Consider the following 24,088-nt stretch of genomic DNA (forward strand, 5'->3'; position numbering starts at 1 on the left):
TCAGTACAACCGTTTCACAGAGAAGAGCGGCCAATATGACGATCTGGCTTTAAGTCGATTCGATAACAAATGACGAAAACGGACGGATTTCTCAGGTTTTTACAACATATGAACACTTTTCACATTCTCCCGTGCAACTCGGCTGCTAGTCCTCCTTTCATGCAGAATCTTAAGGTCCTAGCTCATGTCCAAGGCACCAAAGCCAGCTAAAAAGTCAATAATCGATACCTAAAACTTGAATTGTACTACTTCTTACTGGCTATTACATCAACTTAGATGCTTAATCTGTGTTCTACTATGGTGCTTTCAGTGTCTCCGCATACCGCAGCACGCGACATAGCTTTGCAGACGATAAGTACAACCGTTTCAGAGAGAAGAGCGGCCAAGTGAGGATCTGGCTTTAAGGCGATTCGATAACAAATGAGGAAAACGGACGGATTTCTCAGGTTTTTACTACATATGAACACTTTTCATATTGTCCCATGCAACTCGGCAGCTAGTCCTCTTTTCATGCTGAATCTTTAAGTCCTAGCTCATGTCCAAGGCACCAAATCCATCTAAGAAGTCGATAATCGATACCTTAAACTTGAATTGTACTACTTCTTACTGGCTATTACATCATCATAGAAGCTTCATATGTGTTCTACTATGGTGCTTTTAGTGTCTCCGCATACCGCAGCACGCGACATAGCTTTGCAGACGATAAGTACAACCGTTTCAGAGAGAAGAGCGGCCAATGTGACAATCTGGCTTTAAGTCGATTCGATAACAAATGACGAAAACGGACGGATTTCTCAGGTTTTTACTACATATGAACACTTCTCACATTCTCCCGTGCAACTCGGCTGCTAGTCCTCCTTTCATGCAGAATCTTAAGGTCCTAGCTCATGTCCAAGGCAACAAATCCATCTAAGAAGTCAATAATCGATACCTTTAACTTGAATTGTACTACTTTTTACTGGCTATTACATCAAATTAGAAGCTTCATCTGTGTTCTACTGTGGTGGTTTTAGTGTCTCCGCCTACCGCAGCATACGACATAGCTTTGCAGACGATAAGTACAACCGTTTCAGAGAGAAGAGCGGCCAATGTGACGATCTGGCTTTAAGTCGATTCAATAACAAATGACGAAAACGGACGGATTTCTCAGGTTTTTACTACATATGAACACTTTTCACATTCTCCCGTGCAACTCGGCTGCTACTCCTCCTTTCATCCAGAATCTTAAGGTCCAAGCTCATCTCCAAGGCACCAAAGCCAGCAAAAAAGTCAATAATCGATACCTAAAACTTGAACTGTCCTACTTCTTACTGGCTATTACATCATCTTAGAAGCTTCATATGTGTTCTACTATGGTGGTTTTAGTGTCTCCGCATACCGCAGCATACGACATAGCTTTGCAGACGATAAGTACAACCGTTTCAGAGAGAAGAGCGGCCAATATGACGATCTGGCTTTAAGTCGATTCGATAACAAATGACGAAAACGGACGGATTTCTCAGGTTTTTACTACATATGAACACTTTTCACATTCTCCCGTGCAACTGGGCTGCTAGTCCTCCTTTCATGCAGAATCTTAAGGTCCTAGCTCATGTCCAAGGCACCAAAGCCAGCTAAAAAGTCAATAATCGATACCTAAAACTTGAATTGTACTACTTCTTACTGGCTATTACATCAACTTAGATGCTTCATCTGTGTTGTACTATGGTGCTCTTAGTGTCTCCGCATACCGCAGCACGCGACATAGCTTTGCAGACGATAAGTACAACCGTTTCAGAGAGAAGAGCGGCCAAGTGACGATCTGGCTTTAAGGCGATTCGATAACAAATGACGATAACGGACGGATTTCTCAGGTTTTTACTACATATGAACACTTTTCATATTGTCCCATGCAACTCGGCAGCTAGTCCTCTTTTCATGCAGAATCTTTAAGTCCTAGCTCATGTCCAAGGCACCAAATCCATCTAAGAAGTCGATAATCGATACCTTAAACTTGAATTGTACTACTTCTTACTGGCTATTACATCAAATTAGAAGCTTCATATGTGTTCTACTATGGTGCTTTTAGTGTCTCCGCATACCGCAGCACGCGACATAGCTTTGCAGACGATAAGTACAACCGTTTCAGAGAGAAGAGCGGCCAATGTGACAATCTGGCTTTAAGTCGATTCGATAACAAATGACGAAAACGGACGGATTTCTCAGGTTTTTACTACATATGAACACATTTCACATTCTCCCGTACAACGCGGCTGCTACTCCTCCTTTCATGCAGAATCTTAAGGTCCTAGCTCATGTCCAAGGCACCAAAGCCAGCTAAAAAGTCAATAATCAATACCTAAAACTTGAATTGTACTACTTCTTACTGGCTTTCACATCAACTTAGAAGCTTCATCTGTGTTGTACTATGGTGCTCTTAGTGTCTCCGCATACCGCAGCACGCGACATAGCTTTGAAGACGATAAGTACAATCGTTTCAGAGAGAAGAGCGGCCAATGTGACGATCTGGCTTTAAGTCGATTCGATAACAAATGACGAAAAGGGACGGATTTCTCAGGTTTTTACTACGTATGAACACTTTTCACATTGTCCGATGCAACTCGGCTGCTAGTCCTCCTTTCATGCAGAATCTTAAGGTCCTGGCTCATGTCCAAGGCAACAAATCCATCTAAGAAGTCAATAATCGATAACTTTTACTTGAATTGTACTACTTCTTACTGGCTATTACATCAACTTAGAAGCTTCATATGTGTTCTACTATGGTGCTTTTAGTGTCTCCGCATACCGCAGCACGCGACATAGCTTTGCAGACGATAAGTACAACCGTTTCAGAGAGAAGAGCGGCCAATGTGACGATCTGGCTTTAAGTCGATTCGATAACAAATGACGAAAACGGACGGATTTCTCAGGTTTTTACTACATATGAACACTTTACACATTGTCCCGTGCAACTCGGCTGCTAGTCCTCCTGCATGTAAAATCTTAAGTTCCTAGCTCATGTCCAAGGCACCAAACAAGGGTAAAAAGTCAATAACCGATTCCTAAAACTTGAATTGTACTATTTCTTACTGGCTATTACATCATCTTAGAAGCTACATCTGTGTTCTACTATGGTGCTTTTAGTGTCTCCGAATACCGCAGTACCCGACATAGCTTTGCAGACGATAAATACAACCGTTTCAGAGAGAAGAGCGGCCAATGTGACGATCTGGCTTTAAGTCGTTTCGATAACAAATGACGAAAACGGACGGATTTCTCAGGTTTTTACTACATATGAACACTTTACACATTCTCCCGTGCAACTCGGCTGATAGTCCTCCTGCATGTAAAATCTTAAGTTCCTAGCTCATGTCCAAGGCACCAAACAAGGGTAAAAAGTCAATAACCGATTCCTAAAACTTGAATTGTACTATTTCTTACTGGCTATTACATCATCTTAGAAGCTACATCTGTGTTCTACTATGGTGGTTTTAGTGTCTCCGCATACCGCAGCACGCGACATAGCTTTGCAGACGATAAGTACAACCGTTTCAGAGAGAAGAGCGGCCAATGTGACGATCTGGCTTTAAGTCGATTTGATAACAAATGACGAAAACGGACGGATTTCTCAGGTTTTTACTACATATGAACACTTTACACATTGTCCCGTGCAACTCGGCTGCTAGTCCTCCTGCATGTAAAATCTTAAGTTCCTAGCTCATGTCCAAGGCACCAAACAAGGGTAAAAAGTCAATAACCGATTCCTAAAACTTGAATTGTACTATTTCTTACTGGCTATTACATCATCTTAGAAGCTACATCTGTGTTCTACTATGGTGCTTTTAGTGTCTCCGAATACCGCAGTACCCGACATAGCTTTGCAGACGATAAATACAACCGTTTCAGAGAGAAGAGCGGCCAATGTGACGATCTGGCTTTAAGTCGTTTCGATAACAAATGACGAAAACGGACGGATTTCTCAGGTTTTTACTACATATGAACACTTTACACATTCTCCCGTGCAACTCGGCTGATAGTCCTCCTGCATGTAAAATCTTAAGTTCCTAGCTCATGTCCAAGGCACCAAACAAGGGTAAAAAGTCAATAACCGATTCCTAAAACTTGAATTGTAGTATTTCTTACTGGCTATTACATCATCTTAGAAGCTACATCTGTGTTCTACTATGGTGCTTTTAGTGTCTCCGAATACCGCCGTTCGCGACATAGCTTTTAGACGATAAGTACAACCGTTTCAGAGAGCAGAGCGGCCAATGTGACGATTTGGCTTTAAATCGATTCGATAAAAATGACGAAAATGGACGGATTTCTCAGGTTTTTAATCTATTTGAACACTTTTCACATTCTCCCGTGCAACTCGGCTGCTAGTCCTCCTTCTATGCAGAATCTTAAGGTCCTAGCTCATGTCCAAGGCATCAAAGCCAGCTAAAAAGTCAATAATCAATACCTAAAACTTCAATTGTACTACTTCTTATTGGCTATTACATCAAATTAGAAGCTACATCTGTGTTCTACTGTGGTGGTTTTAGTGTCTCCGCCTACCGCAGCATACGACATAGCTTTGCAGACGATAAGTACAACCGTTTCAGAGAGAAGTGTGGCCCATGTGACGATCTGGCTTTAAGTCGATTCGATAACAAATGACGAAAACGGACGGATTTCTCAGGTTTTTACTACATATGAACACTTTTCACATTCTCCCGTGCAACTCGGCTGCTAGTCCTCCTTTCATGCAGAATCTTAAGGTCCTAGCTCATGTCCAAGGCACCAAAGCCAGCTAAAAAGTCAATAATCGATACTTAAAACTTGAATTGTACTACTTCTTACTGGCTATTACATCAACTTAGAAGCTTCATCGGTGTTCTACTATGGTGCTTTTAGTGTCTCCGCATACCGCAGCACGCGACATAGCTTTGAAGACGATAAGTACAACCGTTTCAGAGAGAAGAGCGGCCAATGTGACGATCTGGCTTTAAGTCGATTCGATAACAAATGACGAAAACGGACGGATTTCTCAGGTTTTTACTACATATGAACACTTTTCACATTCTCACCTGCAACTCGGCTGCTAGTCCTCCTTTCATGCAGAATCTTAAGGTCCTAGCTCATGTCCAAGGCACCAAAGTCAGCTAAAAAGTCAATAGTCGATACCTAAAACTTGAATTGTACTACTTCTTACTGGCTATTACATCATCTTAGAAGCTTCATCTGTGTTCTACTATGGTGCTTTTAGTGTCTCCGCATACCGCAGCACGCAACAAAGCTTTCCAGACGATAAGTACATCCTTTTCAGAGAGAAGAGCAGCCAATGTGACGATCTGGCTTTAAGTCGATTTGATAACAAGTGACGAAAACGGACGGATTTCTCAGGTTTTTACTACATATGAACACATTTCACATTCTCCCGTACAACGCGGCTGCTAGTCCTCCTTTCATGCAGAATCTTAAGGTCCTAGCTCATATCCAAGGCACCAAAGCCAGCTAAAAAGTCAATAATCGATACTTAAAACTTGAATTGTACTACTTCTTACTGGCTATTACATCAACTTAGAAGCTTCATCTGTGTTCTACTATGGTGCTTTTAGTGTCTCCGCATACCGCAGCACGCGACATAGCTTTGAAGACGATAAGTACAACCGTTTCAGAGAGAAGAGCGGCCAATGTGACGATCTGGCTTTAAGTCGATTCGATAACAAATGACGAAAACGGACGGATTTCTCAGGTTTTTACTACATATGAACACTTTTCACATTCTCCCGTGCAACTCGGCTGCTAGTCCTCCTTTCATGCAGAATCTTAAGGTCCTAGCTCATGTCCAAGGCACCAAAGCCAGCTAAAAAGTCAATAATCGATACCTAAAACTTGAATTGTACTACTTCTTACTGGCTATTACATCAACTTAGAAGCTTCATCTATGTTCTACTATGGTGCTTTTAGTGTCTCCGCATACCGCATCACGCGACATAGCTTTGCAGACAATAAGTACAACCGTTTCAGAGAGAAGAGCGGCCAATGTGACGATCCGGCTTTAAGTCGATTCGATAACAAATGACGAAAACGGACGGATTTCTCAGGTTTTTACTACATATGAACACTTTTCACATTCTTCCGTACAACTCGGCTGCTATTCCTGCTTTCATGCAGAATCTTAAGGTAATAGCTCATGTCCAAGGCACCAAAGCCAGCTAAAAAGTCAATAATCGATACCTAAAACTTGAATTGTACTACTTCTTACTGGCTATTACATCATCATAGAAGCTTCATCTGTGTTCTACTATGGTGCTTTTAGTGTCTCCGCATACCGCAGCACGCGACATAGCTTTGCAGACGATAAGTACAACCGTTTCAGAGAGAAAAGCGGCCAAGTGACGATCTGGCTTTAAGGCGATTCGATAACAAATGACGAAAACGGACGGATTTCTCAGGTTGTTACTACATATGAACACTTTTCATATTGTCCCGTGCAACTCGGCAGCTAGTCCTCTTTTCATGCAGAATCTTAAAGTCCTAGCTCATGTCCAAGGCACCAAATCCATCTAAGAAGTCGATACGATACCTTAAACTTGAATTGTACTACTTCTTACTGGCTATTACATCATCATAGAAGCTTCATATGAGTTCTACTATGGTGCTTTTAGTGTCTCCGCATACCGCAGCACGCGACATAGCTTTGCAGACGGTAAGTACAACCGTTTCAGAGAGAAGAGCGGCCAATGTGACGATTTGGCTTTAAGTCGATTCGATAACAAATGACGAAAACGGACGGATTTCTCAGGTTTTTACTACATATGAACACTTCTCACATTCTCCCGTGAAACTCGACTGCTAGTCCTCCTTTCATGTAGAATCTTAAGGTCCTAGCTCATGTCCAAGGCATCAAAGCCAGCTTAAAAGTCAATAATCGGTACCTTTAACTTGAATTGTACTACTTCTTACTGGCTAATATATCAACTTAGAAGTTTCATCTGTGTTCTACTATGGTGCTTTTAGTGTCTCCGCATACCGCAGCACGCGACATTGCTTTGCAGACGATAAGTACAACCGTTTCAGAGAGAAGAGCGGCCAATGTGACGATCTGGCTTTAAGTCGATTCGATAACAAATGACGAAAACGGACGGATTTCTCAGGTTTTTACTACATATGAACACTTTACACATTCTCCCGTGCAACTCGGCTGCTAGTCCTCCTGCATGTAAAATCTTAAGTTCCTAGCTCACGTCCAACGCACCAAACAAAGGTAAAAAGTCAATAACCGATTCCTAAAACTTGAATTGTACTATTTCTTACTGGCTATTACATCATCTTAGAAGCTACATCTGTGTTCTACAATGGTGCTTTTAGTGTCTCCGAATACCGCCGTTCGCGACATAGCTTTGCAGACGATAAGTACAACCGTTTAAGAGAGAAGAGCGGCCAATGTGACGATCTGGCTTTAAGTCGATTCGATAACAAATGACGAAAACGGACGGATTTCTCAGGTTTTTACTACATATGAACACTTTTCACATTCTCCCGTGCAACTCGGATGCTAGTCCTCCCATCATGCAGAATCTTAAAGTCCTAGCTCATGTCCAAGGCACCAAAGCCAGCTAAAAAGTCAATAATCGATACTTAAAACTTGAATTGTACTACTTCTTACTGGCTATTACATCAACTTAGAAGCTTCATCTGTGTTCTACTATGGTGCTTGTAGTGTCTTAGCATACCGCAGCACGCGACATAGCTTTGAAGACGATAAGTACAACCGTTTCAGAGACAAGAGCGGCCAATGTGACGATCTGGCTTTAAGTCGATTCGATAACAAATGACGAAAACGGACGGATTTCTCAGGTTTTTACTACATATGAACACTTTTCACATTCTCCCCTGCAACTCGGCTGCTAGTCCTCCTTTCATGCAGAATCTTAAGGTCCTAGCTCATGTCCAAGGCACAAAAGTCACCTAAAAAGTCAATAGTCGATACCTAAAACTTGAATTGTACTACTTCTTACTGGCTATTACATCATCTTAGAAGCTTCATCTGTGTTCTACTATGGTGCTTTTAGTGTCTCCGCATACCGCAGCACGCAACAAAGCTTTCCAGACGATAAGTACATCCGTTTAAGAGAGAAGAGCAGCCAATGTGACGATCTGGCTTTAAGTCGATTTGATAACAAGTGACGAAAACGGACGGATTTCTCAGGTTTTTACTACATATGAACACATTTCACATTCTCCCGTACAACGCGGCTGCTAGTCCTCCTTTCATGCAGAATCTTAAGGTCCTAGCTCATATCCAAGGCACCACAGCCAGCTAAAAAGTCAATAATCGATACTTAAAACTTGAATTGTACTACTTCTTACTGGCTATTACATCAACTTTGAAGCTTCATCTGTGTTCTACTATGGTGCTTTTAGTGTCTCCGCATACCGCAGCACGCGACATAGCTTTGAAGACGATAAGTTCAACCGTTTCAGAGAGAAGAGCGGCCAATGTGACGATCTGGCTTTAAGTCGATTCGATAACAAATGACGAAAACGGACGGATTTCTCAGGTTTTTACTACATATGAACACTTTTCACATTCTCCCGTGCAACTCGGCTGCTAGTCCTCCTATCATGCAGAATCTTAAGGTCCTAGCTCATGTCCAAGGCACCAAAGCCAGCTAAAAAGTCAATAATCGATACCTAAAACTTGAATTGTACTACTTCTTACTGGCTATTACATCAACTTAGAAGCTTCATCTATGTTCTACTATGGTGCTTTTAGTGTCTCCGCATACCGCATCACGCGACATAGCTTTGCAGACGATAAGTACAACCGTTTCAGAGAGAAGAGCGGCCAATGTGACGATCCGGCTTTAAGTCGATTCGATAACAAATGACGAAAACGGACGGATTTCTCAGGTTTTTACTACATATGAACACTTTTCACATTCTTCCGTACAACTCTGCTGCTATTCCTCCTTTAATGCAGAATCTTAAGGTAATAGCTCATGTTCAAGGCACCAAAGCCAGCTAAAAAGTCAATAATCGATACCTAAAACTTGAATTGTACTACTTCTTACTGGCTATTACATCATCATAGAAGCTTCATCTGTGTTCTGCTATGGTGCTTTTAGTGTCTCCGCATACCGCAGCACGCGACATAGCTTTGCAGACGATAAGTACAACCGTTTCAGAGAGAAGAGCGGCCAAGTGACGATCTGGCTTTAAGGCGATTCGATAACAAATGACGAAAACGGACGGATTTCTCAGGTTGTTACTACATATGAACACTTTTCATATTGTCCCGTGCAACTCGGCAGCTAGTCCTCTTTTCATGCAGAATCTTAAAGTCCTAGCTCATGTCCAAGTCACCAAATCCATCTAAGAAGTCGATACGATACCTTAAACTTGAATTGTACTACTTCTTACTGGCTATTACATCATCATAGAAGCTTCATATGAGTTCTACTATGGTGCTTTTAGTGTCTCCGCATACCGCAGCACGCGACATAGCTTTGCAGACGGTAAGTACAACCGTTTCAGAGAGAAGAGCGGCCAATGTGACGATCTGGCTTTAAGTCGATTCGATAACAAATGACGAAAACGGACGGATTTCTCAGGTTTTTACTACATATGAACACTTCTCACATTCTCCCGTGAAACTCGGCTGCTAGTCCTCCTTTCATGTAGAATCTTATTGTCCTAGCTCATGTCCAAGGCATCAAAGCCAGCTTAAAAGTCAATAATCGGTACCTTTAACTTGAATTGTACTACTTCTTACTGGCTAATACATCAACTTAGAAGTTTCATCTGTGTTCTACTATGGTGCTTTTAGTGTCTCCGCATACCGCAGCACGCGACATTGCTTTGCAGACGATAAGTACAACCGTTTCAGAGAGAAGAGCGGCCAATGTGACGATCTGGCTTTACGTCGATTCGATAACAAATGACGAAAACGGACGGATTTCTCAGGTTTTTACTACATATGAACACTTTACACATTCTCCCGTGCAACTCGGCTGCTAGTCCTCCTGCATGTAAAATCTTAAGTTCCTAGCTCACGTCCAAGGCACCAAACAAGGGTAAAAAGTCAATAACCGATTCCTAAATCTTGAATTGTACTATCTCTTACTGGCTATTACATCATCTTAGAAGCTACATCTGTGTTCTACAATGGTGCTTTTAGTGTCTCCGAATACCGCCGTTCGCGACATAGCTTTGCAGACGATAAGTACAACCGTTTAAGAGAGAAGAGCGGCCAATGTGACGATCTGGCTTTAAGTCGATTCGATAACAAATGACGAAAACGGACGGATTTCTCAGGTTTTTACTACATATGAACACTTTTCACATTCTCCCGTGCAACTCGGCTGCTAGTCCTCCTTCTATGCAGAATCTTAAGGTCCTAGCTCATGTTCAAGGCATCAAAGCCAGCTAAAAAGTCAATAATCAATACCTAAAACTTCAATTGTACTACTTCTTACTGGCTATTACATCAAATTAGAAGCTACATCTGTGTTCTACTGTGGTGGTTTTAGTGTCTCCGCCTACCGCAGCATACGACATAGCTTTGCAGACGATAAGTACAACCGTTTCAGAGAGAAGTGTGGCCAATGTGAAGATCTGGCTTTAAGTCGATTCGATAACAAATGACGAAAACGGACGGATTTCTCAGGTTTTTACTACATATGAACACTTTTCACATTCTCCCGTGCAACTCGGCTGCTAGTCCTCCTTTCATGCAGAATCTTAAGGTCCTAGCTCATGTCCAAGGCACCAAAGCCAGCTAAAAAGTCAATAATCGATACTTAAAACTTGAATTGTACTACTTCTTACTGGCTATTACATCAACTTAGAAGCTTCATCTGTGTTCTACTATGGTGCTTTTAGTGTCTCCGCATACCGCAGCACGCGACAAAGCTTTGAAGACGATAAGTACAACCGTTTCAGAGAGAAGAGCGGCCAATGTGACGATCTGGCTTTAAGTCGATTCGATAACAAATGACGAAAACGGACGGATTTCTCTGGTTTTTACTACATATGAACACTTTTCACATTCTCCCCTGCAACTCGGCTGCTAGTCCTCCTTTCATGCATAATCTTAAGGTCCTAGCTCATGTCCAAGGCACCAAAGTCAGCTAAAAAGTTAATAGTCGATACCTAAAACTTGAATTGTACTACTTCTTACTGGCTATTACATCATCTTAGAAGCTTCATCTGTGTTCTACTATGGTGCTTTTAGTGTCTCCGCATACCGCAGCACGCAACAAAGCTTTCCAGACGATAAGTACATCCGTTTCAGAGAGAAGAGCAGCCAATGTGACGATCTGGCTTTAAGTCGATTTGATAACAAATGACGAAAACGGACGGATTTCTCAGGTTTTTACTACATATGAACACATTTCACATTCTCCCGTACAACGCGGCTGCTAGTCCTCCTTTCATGCAGAATCTTAAGGTCCTAGCTCATATCCAAGGCACCAAAGCCAGCTAAAAAGTCAATAATCGATACTTAAAACTTGAATTGTACTACTTCTTACTGGCTATTACATCAACTTAGAAGCTTCATCTGTGTTCTACTATGGTGCTTTTAGTGTCTCCGCATACCGCAGCACGCGACATAGCTTTGAAGACGATAAGTACAACCGTTTCAGAGAGAAGAGCGGCCAATGTGACGATCTGGCTTTAAGTCGATTCGATAACAAATGACGAAAACGGACGGATTTCTCAGGTTTTTACTACATATGAACACTTTTCACATTCTCCCGTGCAACTCGGCTGCTAGTCCTCCTTTCATGCAGAATCTTAAGGTCCTAGCTCATGTCCAAGGCACCAAAGCCAGCTAAAAAGTCAATAATCGATACCTAAAACTTGAATTGTACTACTTCTTACTGGCTATTACATCAACTTAGAAGCTTCATCTATGTTCTACTATGGTGCTTTTAGTGTCTCCGCATACCGCATCACGCGACATAGCTTTGCAGACGATAAGTACAACCGTTTCAGAGAGAAGAGCGAACAATGTGACGATCCGGCTTTAAGTCGATTCGATAACAAATGACGAAAACGGACGGATTTCTCAGGTTTTTACTACATATGAACACTTTTCACATTCTTCCGTAACACTCGGCTGCTATTCCTCCTTTCATGCAGAATCTTAAGGTAATAGCTCATGTCCAAGGCACCAAAGCCAGCTAAAATGTCAATAATCGATACCTAAAACTTGAATTGTACTACTTCTTACTGGCTATTACATCATCATAGAAGCTTCATCTGTGTTCTACTATGGTGCTTTTAGTGTCTCCGCATACCGCATCACGCGACATAGCTTTGCAGACGATAAGTACAACCGTTTCAGAGAGAAGAGCGGCCAATGTGACGATCCGGCTTTAAGTCGATTCGATAACAAATGACGAAAACGGACGGATTTCTCAGGTTTTTACTACTTATGAACACTTTTCACATTCTTCCGTGCAACTCGGCTGCTATTCCTCCTTTCATGCAGAATCTTAAGGTAATAGCTCATGTCCAAGGCACCAAAGCCAGCTAAAAAGTCAATAATCGATACCTAAAACTTGAATTGTACTACTTCTTACTGGCTAATACATCAACTTAGAAGCTTCATCTGTGTTCCACTAGGGTGATTTTAGAGTCCCCGCATGCCGCAGCACGCGACATAGCTTTGCAGACGATAAGTACAACCGTTTCAGAGAGAAGAGCGGCCAATGTGACGATCTGGCTTTAAGTCGATTCGATAACAAATGACGAAAACGGACGGATTTCTCAGGTTTTTACTACATATAAACACTTTTCACATTCTCCTGTGTAACTCGGCTGCTAGTCCTCCTTTCATGCAGAATCTTAAGGTCCTAGCTCATGTCCAAGGCTCCAAGGCCAGCTAAAAAGTTAATAATCAGTAGCTAAAACTTGAATTGTACTACATCTTACTGGCTATTACATCAACTTAGAAGTTTGATCTGTGTTCTACTATGGTGCTTTTAGTGTCTCCGCATACCGCAGCATGCGACATAGCTTTGCAGACGATAAGTACAACCGTTTCGGAGGGAAGAGCAGCCAATGTGACGATCTGGCTTTAAGTTGATTCGATAACAAATGACGAAAACGGACGGATTTCTCAGGTTTTTACTACATATAAACACTTTTCACATTCTCCTGTGTAACTCGGCTGCTAGTGCTCTTTCATGTAGAATCTTAAGGTCCTAGCTCATGTCCAAGGCTCCAAAGCCAGGTAAAAAGTCAATAATCAGTAGCTAAAACTTGAATTGTACTACACCTTACTGGCTATTACATCAACTTAGTAGCTTCATCTGTGTTCTACTATGGTGCTTTTAGTGTCTCCGCATACCGCAGCATGCGACATAGCTTTGCAGACGATAAGTACAACCGTTTCGGAGGGAAGAGCGGCCAATGTGACGATCTGGCTTTAAGTCGATTCGATAACAAATGACGAAAACGGACGGATTTCTCAGGTTTTTACTACATATGAACACTTTTCACATTCTCCTGGGCAACTCGGCTGCTAGTCCTCCTTTCATGCAGAATCTTAAGGTCCTAGCTCATGTCCATAGCACCAAATCCATCTAAGAAGTCAATAATCGATACCTTAAACTTGAAGTGTACTACTTCTTACTGGCTATTACATCAACTTAGAAGCTTCATCTGTGTTCCAATATGGTGCTTTTAGTGTCTCCGCATACCGCAGCACGCGACATAGCTTTGCAGACGATAAGTACAACCGTTTCAGAGAGAAGAGCGGCCTATGTGACGATCTAGCTTTAAGTCGATTCGATAACAAATGACGAAAATGGACGGATTTCTCAGGTTTTTACTACATATGAACACTTTTCACATTCTCCCGTGCAACTCGGCTGCTAGTCCTCCTTTCATGCAGAATCTTAAGGTCCTAGCTCATGTCCAAGGCACCAAATCCATCTAAGAAGTCAATAATCGATACCTTAAACTTGAAGTGTACTACTTCTTACTGGCTATTACATCAACTTAGAAGCTTCATCTGTGTTCTACTATGGTGCTTTTAGTTTCTCCGCATACCGCAGCACGCGACACAGCTTTGCAGACGATAAGTACAACCGTTTCAGAGAGAAGAGCGGCCAATGTGACAATCAGGCTTTAAGTCGATTCGATAACAAATGACGAAAACGGACGGATTTCTCAGGTTTTTACTACATATGAACACTTTTCAAATTCTCCCGTGCAACTCGGCTGCTAGTCCTCCTTTCATGCAGAATCTTAAGGTCCTAGCTCATGTCCAAGGCATCAAAGCCAGCTAAAAAGTCAATAATCGATACGTAAAACTAGAATTGTACTAGTTCTTACTGGCTATTACATCAACTTAGAAGCTTCATCTGTGTTCCAATATGGTGCATTTAGTGTCTCCGTATACCGCAGCACGCGACATAGCTTTGCTGACGATAAGTACAACCGTTTCAGAGAGAAGAGCGGCCAATGTGACGATCCGGCTTTAAGTCGATTCGATAACAAATGACGAAAACGGACGGATTTCTCAGGTTTTTACTACATATGATCACTTTTCACATTCTCCCGTGCAACTCGGCTGCTAGTCCTCCCTTCATGCAGAATCTTAAGGTCCTAGCTCATGTCCAAGGCACCAAAGCCAGCTAAAAACTCAATAATCAGTACCTAAAACTTGAATTGTACTACTTCTTACTGTCTATTACATCGACTTAGAAGCTTCATCTGTGTTCCAATATGGTGCTTTTAGTGTCTCCGTATACCGCAGCACGCGACATAGCTTTGCAGACGATATGTACAACCGTTTCAGAGAGAAGAGCGGCCAAGTGACGATCTGGCTTTAATACGATTCGATAACAAATGACGAAAACGGACGGATTTCTCAGGTTGTTACTACATATGAACACTTTTCATATTGTCCCGTGCAACTCGGCAGCTATTCCTCTTTTCATGCAGAATCTAAAAGTCCTAGCTCATGTCCAAGTCACCAAATCCATCTAAGAAGTCGATACGATACCTTAAACTTGAATTGTACTACTTCTTACTGGCTATTACATCATCATAGAAGCTTCATATGTGTTCTACTATGGTGCTTTTAGTGTCTCCGCATACCGCAGCACGCGACATAGCTTTGCAGACGGTAAGTACAACCTTTTCAGAGAGAAGAGCGGCCAATGTGACGATCTGGCTTTAAGTCGATTCGATAACAAATGACGAAAACGGACGGATTTCTCAGGTTTTTACTACATATGAACACTTCTCACATTCTCCCGTGAAACTCGGCTGCTAGTCCTCCTTTCATGTAGAATCTTAAGGTCCTAGCTCATGTCCAAGGCATCAAAGCCAGCTTAAAAGTCAATAATCGGTACCTTTAACTTGAATTGTACTACTTCTTACTGGCTAATACATCAACTTAGAAGTTTCATCTGTGTTCTACTATGGTGCTTTTAGTGTCTCCGCATACCGCAGCACGCGACATTGCTTTGCAGACGATAAGTACAACCGTTTCAGAGAGAAGAGCGGCCAATGTGACGATCTGGCTTTAAGTCGATTCGATAACAAATGACGAAAACGGACGGATTTCTCAGGTTTTTACTACATATGAACACTTTTCACATTCTCCCGTGCAACTCGGCTGCTACTCCTCCTTTCATCCAGAATCTTAAGGTCCAATCTCATCTCCAAGGCACCAAAGCCAGCTACAAAGTCAATAATCGATACCTAAAACTTGAACTGTCCTACTTCTTACTGGCCATTACATCATCTTAGAAGCTTCATATGTGTTCTACTATGGTGCTTTTAGTGTCTCCGCATACCGCAGCACGCGACATAGCTTTGCAGACGATAAGTACAACCGTTTCAGAGAGAAGAGCGGCCAATGTGACGATCTGGCTTTAAGTCGATTCGATAACAAATGACGAAAACGGACCGATTTCTCAGGTTGGTTTTTACTACATATGGACACTTTTCACATTCTCCCGTGCAACGCGGCTGCTAGTCCTCCTTTCATGCAGAATCTTAAGGTCCTAGCACATGTCCAAGGCACCAAAGCCAGCTAAAAAGTCAATAAACGATACCTAAAACTTGAATTGTACTACTTCTTACTGGCTATTACATCAACTTAGAAGCTTCATCTGTGTTATACTATGGTGCTTTTAGTTTCTCCGCATACCGCAGCACGCGACACAGCTTTGCAGACGATAATTACAACCGTTTCAGAGAGAAGAGCGGCCAATATGACAATCAGGCTTTAAGTCGATTCGATAACAAATGACGAAAACGGACGGATTTCTCAGGTTTTTACTACATATGAACACTTTTCACATTCTCCCGTGCAACTCGGCTGCTACTCCTCCTTTCATCCAGAATCTTAAGGTCCTACCTCATCTCCAAGGCACCAAAGCCAGCTAAAAAGTCAATAATCGATACCTAAAACTTGAACTGTCCTACTTATTACTGGCTATTACATCATCTTAGAAGCTTCATATGTGTTCTACTATGGTGCTTTTAGTGTTTCCGCATACCGCAGCACGCGACATAGCTTTGCAGACGATAAGTACAACCGTTTCAGAGAGAAGAGCGGCCAATGTGACGATCTGGCTTTAAGTCGATTCGCTAACAAATGACGAAAACGAAGGGATTTCTCAGGTTTTTACTACATATGAACACTTTACACATTGTCCCGTGCAACTCGGCTGCTAGTCCTCCTGCATGTAAAATCTTAAGTTCCTAGCTCATGTCCAAGGCACCAAACAAGGGTAAAAAGTCAATAACCGATTCCTAAAACTTGAATTGTTCTATTTCTTACTGGCTATTACATCATCTTAGAAGCTACATCTGCGTTCTACTATGGTGCTTTTAGTGTCTCCGAATACCGCAGTACGCAACATAGTTTTGCAGACGATAAATACAACCGTTTCAGAGAGCAGAGCGGCCAATGTGACGATTTGGCTTTAAGTCGATTCGATAAAAATGACGAAAACGGACGGATTTCTCAGGTTTTTACTCTATTTCAACACTTTTCACATTCTCCCGTGCAACTCGGCTGCTTGTCCTCCTTTCATGCAGAATCTTAAGGTCCTAGCTCATGTCCAAGGCACCAAAGCCAGCTAAAAAGTCAATAATCGATACCTAAAACTTGAATTGTACTACTTCTTACTGGCTATTACATCAACTTAGAAGCTTCATCTGTGTTCTACTATGGTGTTTTTAGTGTCACCGCATAGCGCAGCACGCGACATAGCATTGCAGACGATAAGTACAACCGTTTCAGAGAGAAGAGCGGCCAATGTGACAATCTGGCTTTAAGTCGATTCGATAACAAATGACGAAAACGGACGGATTTCTCAGGTTTTTACTACATATGAACACTTTTCAAATTCTCCCATGCAACTCGGCTGCTAGTCCTCCTTTCATGCAGAATCTTAAGGTCCTAGCTCATGTCCAAGGCATCAAAGCCAGCTAAAAAGTCAATAATCGATACCTAAAACTTGAATTGTACTACTTCTTACTGGCTAATACATCAACTTAGAAGCTTCATCTGTGTTCCACTAGGGTGATTTTAGAGTCCCCGCATGCCGCAGCACGCGACATAGCTTTGCAGACGATAAGTACAACCGTTTCAGAGAGAAGAGCGGCCAATGTGACGATCTGGCTTTAAGTCGATTCGATAACAAATGACGAAAACGGACGGATTTCTCAGGTTTTTACTACATATAAACACTTTTCACATTCTCCTGTGTAACTCGGCTGCTAGTCCTCCTTTCATGCAGAATCTTAAGGTCCTAGCTCATGTCCAAGGCTCCAAGGCCAGCTAAAAAGTTAATAATCAGTAGCTAAAACTTGAATTGTACTACATCTTACTGGCTATTACATCAACTTAGAAGTTTGATCTGTGTTCTACTATGGTGCTTTTAGTGTCTCCGCATACCGCAGCATGCGACATAGCTTTGCAGACGATAAGTACAACCGTTTCGGAGGGAAGAGCAGCCAATGTGACGATCTGGCTTTAAGTTGATTCGATAACAAATGACGAAAACGGACGGATTTCTCAGGTTTTTACTACATATAAACACTTTTCACATTCTCCTGTGTAACTCGGCTGCTAGTCCTCTTTTCATGCAGAATCTTAAGGTCCTAGCTCATGTCCAAGGCACCAAAGCCAGCTAAAAAGTCAATAATCAGTAACTAAAACTTGAATTGTACTACTTCTTACTGGCAATTACATCAACTTGGAAGTGTCATCTGTGTTCTACTATGTTGCTTTTAGTGTCTCTGCATAGCGCAGCACGCGACATAGCTCTGCACACGATAAGTACAACCGTTTCAGAGAGAAGAGTGGCCAATGTGACGATCTGTCTTTAAGTCGATTTGATAACAAATGACGAAAACGGACGGATTTCTCAGGTTGTTACTACATATGAACACTTTTCATATTGTCCCGTGCAACTCGGCAGCTAGTCCTCTTTTCATGCAGAATCTTAAAGTCCGAGCTCATGTCCAAGGCACCAAAGCCACCTAAGAAGTCGATACGATACCTTAAACTTGAATTGTACTACTTCTTACTGGCTATTACATCATCATAGAAGCTTCATGTGTGTTCTACTATGGTGATTTTAGTGTCTCCGCATACCGCAGCACGCGACATAGCTTTGCAGACGGTAAGTACAACCGTTTCAGAGAGAAGAGCGGCCAATGTGACGATCTGGCTTTAAGTCGATTCGATAACAAATGACGAAAACGGACGGATTTCTCAGGTTTTTACTACATATGAACACTTCTCACATTCTCCCGTGAAACTCGGCTGCTAGTCCTCCTTTCATCCAGAATCTTAAGGTCCTAGCTCATGTCCAAGGCACCAAAGCCAGCTAAAAAGTCAATAATCGATACCTAAAACTTGAATTGTACTACTTCTTACTGGCTATTACATCAACTTAGAAGCTTCATCTGTGTTCTACTATGGTGCTTTTAGTGTCACCGCATAGCGCAGCACGCGACATAGCATTGCAGACGATAAGTACAACCGTTTCAGAGAGAAGAGCGGCCAATGTGACAATCTGGCTTTAAGTCGATTCGATAACAAATGACGAAAACGGACGGATTTCTCAGGTTTTTACTACATATGAACACTTTTCAAATTCTCCCATGCAACGCGGCTGCTAGTCCTCCTTTCATGCAGAATCTTAAGGTCCTAGCTCATGTCCAAGGCATCAAAGTCAGCTAAAAAGTCAATAATCGATACCTAAAACTTGAATTGTACTACTTCTTACTGGCTATTACATCAACTTAGAAGCTTCATCTGTGTTCTACTATGTTGCTTTTAGTGTCTCTGCATAGCGCAGCACGCGACATAGCTCTGCACACGATAAGTACAACCGTTTCAGAGAGAAGAGTGGCCCATGTGACGATCTGGCTTTAAGTCGATTCGATAACTAATGACGAAAACGGACGGATTTCTCAGGTTTTTAATACATATGAACACTTTTCACATGATCCCGTGCAACTCGGCTGCTAGTCCTCCTTTCATGCCGAATCTTAAGGTCCTAGCTCATGTCCAAGGCACCAAAGCCAGCTAAAAAGTCAATAATCGATACCTAAAACTTGAAGTGTACTACTTCTTACTGGCTATTACACCAACTTAGAAGCTTCATCTGTGTTCTACTATGGTGCTTTTAGTGTCTCCGTATACCGCAGCACGCGACATAGCTTTGCAGACGATATGTACAACCGTTTCAGAGAGAAGAGCGGCCAAGTGACGATCTTTCTTTAAGGCGATTCGATAACAAATGACGAAAACGGACGGATTTCTCAGGTTGTTACTACATATGAACACTTTTCATATTGTCCCGTGCAACTCGGCAGCTAGTCCTCTTTTCATGCAGAATCTTAAAGTCCTAGCTCATGTCCAAGTCACCAAATCCATCTAAGAAGTCGATACGATACCTTAAACTTGAATTGTACTACTTCTTACTGGCTATTACATCATCATAGAAGCTTCATATGTGTTCTACTATGGTGCTTTTAGTGTCTCCGCATACCGCAGCACGCGACATAGCTTTGCAGACGGTAAGTACAACCGTTTCAGAGAGAAGAGCGGCCAATGTGACGATCTGGCTTTAAGTCGATTCGATAACAAATGACGAAAACGGACGGATTTCTCAGGTTTTTACTACATATGAACACTTCTCACATTCTCCCGTGAAACTCGGCTGCTAGTCCTCCTTTCATGTAGAATCTTAAGGGCCTAGCTCATGTCCAAGGCATCAAAGCCAGCTTAAAAGTCAATAATCGGTACCTTTAACTTGAATTGTACTACTTCTTACTGGCTAATACATCAACTTAGAAGTTTCATCTGTGTTCTACTATGGTGCTTTTAGTGTCTCCGCATACCGCAGCACGCGACATTGCTTTGCAGACGATAAGTACAACCGTTTCAGAGAGAAGAGCGGCCAATGTGACGATCTGGCTTTAAGTCGATTCGATAACAAATGACGAAAACGGACGGATTTCTCAGGTTTTTACTACATATGAACACTTTTCACATTCTCCCGTGCAACTCGGCTGCTACTCCTCCTTTCATCCAGAATCTTAAGGTCCAAGCTCATCTCCAAGGCACCAAAGCCAGCTACAAAGTCAATAATCGATACCTAAAACTTGAACTGTCCTACTTCTTACTGGCTATTACATCATCTTAGAAGCTTCATATGTGTTCTACTATGGTGCTTTTAGTGTCTCCGCATACCGCAGCACGCGACATAGCTTTGCAGACGATAAGTACAACCGTTTCAGAGAGAAGAGCGGCCAATGTGACGATCTGGCTTTAAGTCGATTCGATAACAAATGACGAAAACGGACCGATTTCTCAGGTTGGTTTTTACTACATATGGACACTTTTCACCATCTCCCGTGCAACGCGGCTGCTAGTCCTCCTTTCATGCAGAATCTTAAGGTCCTAGCACATGTCCAAGGCACCAAAGCCAGCTAAAAAGTCAATAAACGATACCTAAAACTTGAATTGTACTACTTCTTACTGGCTATTACATCAACTTAGAAGCTTCATCTGTGTTATACTATGGTGCTTTTAGTTTCTCCGCATACCGCAGCACGCGACACAGCTTTGCAGACGATAATTACAACCGTTTCAGAGAGAAGAGCGGCCAATGTGACAATCAGGCTTTAAGTCGATTCGATAACAAATGACGAAAACGGACGGATTTCTCAGGTTTTTACTACATATGAACACTTTTCACATTCTCCCGTGCAACTCGGCTGCTACTCCTCCTTTCATCCAGAATCTTAAGGTCCTACCTCATCTCCAAGGCACCAAAGCCAGCTAAAAAGTCAATAATCGATACCTAAAACTTGAACTGTCCTACTTCTTACTGGCTATTACATCATCTTAGAAGCTTCATATGTGTTCTACTATGGTGCTTTTAGTGTTTCCGCATACCGCAGCACGCGACATAGCTTTGCAGACGATAAGTACAACCGTTTCAGAGAGAAGAGCGGCCAATGTGACGATCTGGCTTTAAGTCGATTCGCTAACAAATGACGAAAACGAAGGGATTTCTCAGGTTTTTACTACATATGAACACTTTACACATTGTCCCATGCAACTCGGCTGCTAGTCCTCCTGCATGTAAAATCTTAAGTTCCTAGCTCATGTCCAAGGCACCAAACAAGGGTAAAAAGTCAATAACCGATTCCTAAAACTTGAATTGTTCTATTTCTTACTGGCTATTACATCATCTTAGAAGCTACATCTGCGTTCTACTATGGTGCTTTTAGTGTCTCCGAATACCGCAGTACGCAACATAGTTTTGCAGACGATAAATACAACCGTTTCAGAGAGCAGAGCGGCCAATGTGACGATTTGGCTTTAAGTCGATTCGATAAAAATGACGAAAACGGACGGATTTCTCAGGTTTTTACTCTATTTCAACACTTTTCACATTCTCCCGTGCAACTCGGCTGCTTGTCCTCCTTTCATGCAGAATCTTAAGGTCCTAGCTCATGTCCAAGGCTCCAAGGCCAGCTAAAAAGTCAATAATCAGTAACTAAAACTTGAATTGTACTACATCTTACTGGCTATTACATCAACGTAGAAGCTTCATCTGTGTTCTACTATGGTGCTTTTAGTGTCTCCGCATACCGCAGCATGCGACATAGCTTTGCAGACGATAAGTACAACCGTTTCGGAGGGAAGAGCAGCCAATGTGACGATCTGGCTTTAAGTTGATTTGATAACAAATGACGAAAACGGACGGATTTCTCAGGTTTTTACTACATATAAACACTTTTCACATTCTCCTGTGTAACTCGGCTGCTAGTCCTCTTTTCATGCAGAATCTTAAGGTCCTAGCTCATGTCCAAGGCACCAAAGCCAGCTAAAAAGTCAATAATCAGTAACTAAAACTTGAATTGTACTACTTCTTACTGGCAATTACATCAACTTGGAAGTGTCCTTCTGTGTTCTACTATGTTGCTTTTAGTGTCTCTGCATAGCGCAGCACGCGACATAGCTCTGCACACGATAAGTACAACCGTTTCAGAGAGAAGAGTGGCCAATGTGACGATCTGTCTTTAAGTCGATTTGATAACAAATGACGAAAACGGACGGATTTCTCAGGTTGTTACTACATATGAACACTTTTCATATTGTCCCGTGCAACTCGGCAGCTAGTCCTCTTTTCATGCTGAATCTTAAAGTCCTAGCTCATGTCCAAGGCACCAAAGCCATCTAAGAAGTCGATACGATACCTTAAACTTGAATTGTACTACTTCTTACTGGCTATTACATCATCATAGAAGCTTCATGTGTGTTCTACTATGGTGATTTTAGTGTCTCCGCATACCGCAGCACGCGACATAGCTTTGCAGACGGTAAGTACAACCGTTTCAGAGAGAAGAGCGGCCAATGTGACGATCTGGCTTTAAGTCGATTCGATAACAAATGACGAAAACGGACGGATTTCTCAGGTTTTTACTACATATGAACACTTCTCACATTCTCCCGTGAAACTCGGCTGCTAGTCCTCCTTTCATCCAGAATCTTAAGGTCCAAGCTCATCTCCAAGGCACCAAAGCCAGCTACAAAGTCAATAATCGATACCTAAAACTTGAACTGTCCTACTTCTTACTGGCTATTACATCATCTTAGAAGCTTCATATGTGTTCTACTATGGTGCTTTTAGTGTCTCCGCATACCGCAGCACGCGACATAGCTTTGCAGACGATAAGTACAACCGTTTCAGAGAGAAGAGCGGCCAATGTGACGATCTGGCTTTAAGTCGATTCGATAACAAATGACGTAAACGGACGGATTTCTCAGGTTGGTTTTTACTACATATGGACACTTTTCACATTCTCCCGTGCAACGCGGCTGCTAGTCCTCCTGCATGTAAAATCTTAAGTTCCTAGCTCATGTCCAAGGCACCAAACAAGGGTAAAAAGTCAATAACCGATTCCTAAAACTTAAATTGTACTATTTCTTACTGGCTATTACATCATCTTAGAAGCTACATCTGTGTTCTACTATGGTGCTTTTAGTGTCTCCGAATACCGCAGTACGCGACATAGTTTTGCAGACGATAAATACAACCGTTTCAGAGAGCAGAGCGGCCAATGTGACGATTTGGCTTTAAGTCGATTCGATAAAAATGACGAAAACGGACGGATTTCTCAGGTTTTTACTCTATTTGAACACTTTTCACATTCTCCCGTGAAACTCGGCTGCTAGTCCTCCTTTCATCCAGAATCTTAAGGTCCAAGCTCATCTCCAAGGCACCAAAGCCAGCTACAAAGTCAATAATCGATACCTAAAACTTGAACTGTCCTACTTCTTACTGGCTATTACATCATCTTAGAAGCTTCATATGTGTTCTACTATGGTGCTTTTAGTGTCTCCGCATACCGCAGCACGCGACATAGCTTTGCAGACGATAAGTACAACCGTTTCAGAGAGAAGAGCGGCCAATGTGACGATCTGGCTTTAAGTCGATTCGATAACAAATGACGTAAACGGACGGATTTCTCAGGTTGGTTTTTACTACATATGGACACTTTTCACATTCTCCCGTGCAACGCGGCTGCTAGTCCTCCTGCATGTAAAATC

The sequence above is a fragment of the Schistocerca gregaria genome, unplaced genomic scaffold, assembly GCF_023897955.1.
Source record: "Schistocerca gregaria isolate iqSchGreg1 unplaced genomic scaffold, iqSchGreg1.2 ptg000199l, whole genome shotgun sequence".
In the NCBI taxonomy this organism is placed as follows: domain Eukaryota; kingdom Metazoa; phylum Arthropoda; class Insecta; order Orthoptera; family Acrididae; genus Schistocerca; species Schistocerca gregaria.